Consider the following 2,500-nt stretch of genomic DNA (forward strand, 5'->3'; position numbering starts at 1 on the left):
TACCCTTCGCCCTTCACCAGTCTCCTCTTCCTCCTCCTCCTCCTCCTCCTGCTTAACCTTCGCCCTTCGTCCTTGACCAATCACCTCTTCGTGCACAACCATCACCTCCTCCTTCTCCTCCTGCTCCTTCTCCTGCTCCTCCTCCTGCTCCTCCTCCTCCTGCTCCTCCTCCTTCTCCTCCTCTTCCTTATCTTCCTCCTCCTTTGAAAGTAGACAAATTAGCACCACCACACCCTGACACCCAAACTGTGCTACATTTACGCTCTTGCTGCACCGCCACACGCCGCACCGACGCACCATAAGACATTGAAACTCCTTTGTAATCAATTCCCGGTGGAGTCCTTGTGGTGTCCTTGTTGTTTCTGATTTTCTTGATTAATTTGCTGTTTATTTGATTTTATTTTACTTATTTATTTATTTTATTTATTTGTTTATTTATTGTGTGTGTGTGTGTGTGTGTTCTTAAGAGGTTTGTTGTTGTTGGGTTGTTTAATGGTGGTTTTGTGGTTTGTTGTGCTTTTTTTTACTGTTTGTTTGCGATTCTTTGTGAAAACTGCCATTAATTGTTGTTTTTCTTTATTTTTACTTCTTTTTTTAGTTTGTTTCTCTTCATGTTATTTTTTTTCTCTTTTTCTCTTCTTCTTTTCTTTCTTTCCTCTTCTTCTTCTTTTTCTTTTTCTTCTTCTTCTTCTTCTTCTTCTTCTTCTTCTTCTTCTTCTTCTTCTTCTTCTTTATATTATTATTATTATTATCATTATTATTATTATTATTATTATTATTATTATTATTATTATTATTATTATTATTATTATTATTATTATTACTATCACTATTACTATTACTATTTGTTTCTCCCTCGCTCCTCCTCCTCCTCCTCCTTTCCCTTTATCAGTAAAATGACAGCGAAAAAAAACAAAAACAAAGGAAAAGCAAGGAAAACGGGAATTAATGAATAAATCACCCAGTAAATGTCTCCTCACTTGTTCATGTCTTGTATATTTTCACTGACAAGGAAATAAATAATCGAAGTAATATGCTTTAGTGATTTTACGTTTGTTTGGTCATTTATTTGTTGCTTTTGACGTGCACGAATTGGGACAAGAGAGAGAGAGAGAGAGAGAGAGAGAGAGAGAGAGAGAGAGAGAGAGAGAGAGAGAGAGAGAGAGAGAGAGAGAGAGAGAGAGAGAGAGAGAATTTCACTACTCACACCTGCCCCACCACCACCACCACCACCACCACCACCACTACTACTGCTACTACTACTGGTACTACTACTACTACTACTACTGTTTTTTTTTTTTTCATGTAGGAGGGACACTGGCGAAAGGCAACAAAAATCCAATAAAAAAAAAGCCCACGAAGATGCCAGTCCCAAATTACTACTACTACTACTACTACTACTACTACCACCACCACCACCATCACTAACACTACTACTATTGCTATTACTTTTACCACTGCTTACATTTTTTCGTGTGTGTGTGTGTGTGTGTGTGTGAAATGATACCATGAAAAATAAGAGAAAATTAACAAACAAGAAAGTAACACAACAAACTTATAACAGAAGAAATATGGTTATAAAAAACATTCTAAATGATAACATAAGAGGAACAACAATACCATCACTACTACTATTACGACTGCCACTATAATTAACACTGCTATCACCACCATCGCCACCACCACCACCACCACCACTACTATCACCACCATCAACATCAGCAGCAACAAAATCTTCAATAAAATAATTCAGGTTTTTCCTTTCTCTGTACCTGAAGCGAACCCACAACGACAAAAAGTAGCTCGACGGAACAGGAAGTGCATGGCAAAGGCAGGAGGTGGAGGAGGAGGTGGAGGAGGAGGAGGAGGAGGAGGAGGAGGTGGAGGTGGAAGAGAGAAGGGAGCTGCTTTCATTATCAGCGTACGAAAGTTATATTTGGAGTAGGAAGAAGGAGGAGAAGGAGATCAGGAGGAGGAAGGGGAGGAATAGGGGGGGCGGTGAGGAGGAGGAGAAGGGAACTGCTTTCAGTATTTGCGTAGGAAAGTAAATATTTGGGTGAGAAGGAGGAGGAGGAGAAGGAGGAGGAGGAGGGAAAAGAGAAGACGAAGGAACGAGAGGAAAGAAAGGAAGAGGAGGGGGAAGAAAAAATGATTCTGACAAATTTTGACAAGATTAAGAATGAAGATGATAAGGATGATGATGGAACGGAGGGGGAGGAAGAACGAGAGGAGGAGGTGAATTTTAAAAGGGAAATCAAGAAGTAAACATTTCCAAGGATAAATAAAGAAAGAACAAGATTTTTTTTTTTTTTCATAGGATTTTATTTTTTTATATTAGTACATTAAAGCAACATCTGCGTTATTAAAGTGTGTGTCTTCAGTGCGCGCAGGAGGAGAGAGTGACTATGGTAAACAGGTGAAAACACACACACACACACACACACACACACACACACACACACACACACACACACACACGCACGCATAAATAGATGCATTC

At 39.4% G+C, this 2,500-nt stretch overlaps 2 protein-coding genes across 2 annotated transcripts in view; both read right to left on the reverse strand.

Moving 5' to 3' along the window:
• LOC135089464 (uncharacterized protein DDB_G0292186-like) overlaps positions 1-2,500 on the reverse strand; it is a gene marked incomplete at its 3' end in the record, with an annotated part of 32,637 nt that overhangs the window by 2,374 nt on the left and 27,763 nt on the right. The gene's annotated exons all lie outside the window — the stretch shown is intronic.
• The window catches only part of LOC135089430 (carbohydrate sulfotransferase 11-like), a 23,208-nt gene continuing 23,006 nt past the window's right edge, over positions 2,299-2,500 (reverse strand). The window contains exon 9 of the mRNA XM_063984998.1: positions 2,299-2,500. This exon is cut by the window's right edge and continues 185 nt beyond it. The gene's annotated coding sequence lies outside the window, so the exon portion shown is untranslated.

The sequence above is a fragment of the Scylla paramamosain genome, chromosome 33 (assembly GCF_035594125.1).
Source record: "Scylla paramamosain isolate STU-SP2022 chromosome 33, ASM3559412v1, whole genome shotgun sequence".
Taxonomy (NCBI): domain Eukaryota; kingdom Metazoa; phylum Arthropoda; class Malacostraca; order Decapoda; family Portunidae; genus Scylla; species Scylla paramamosain.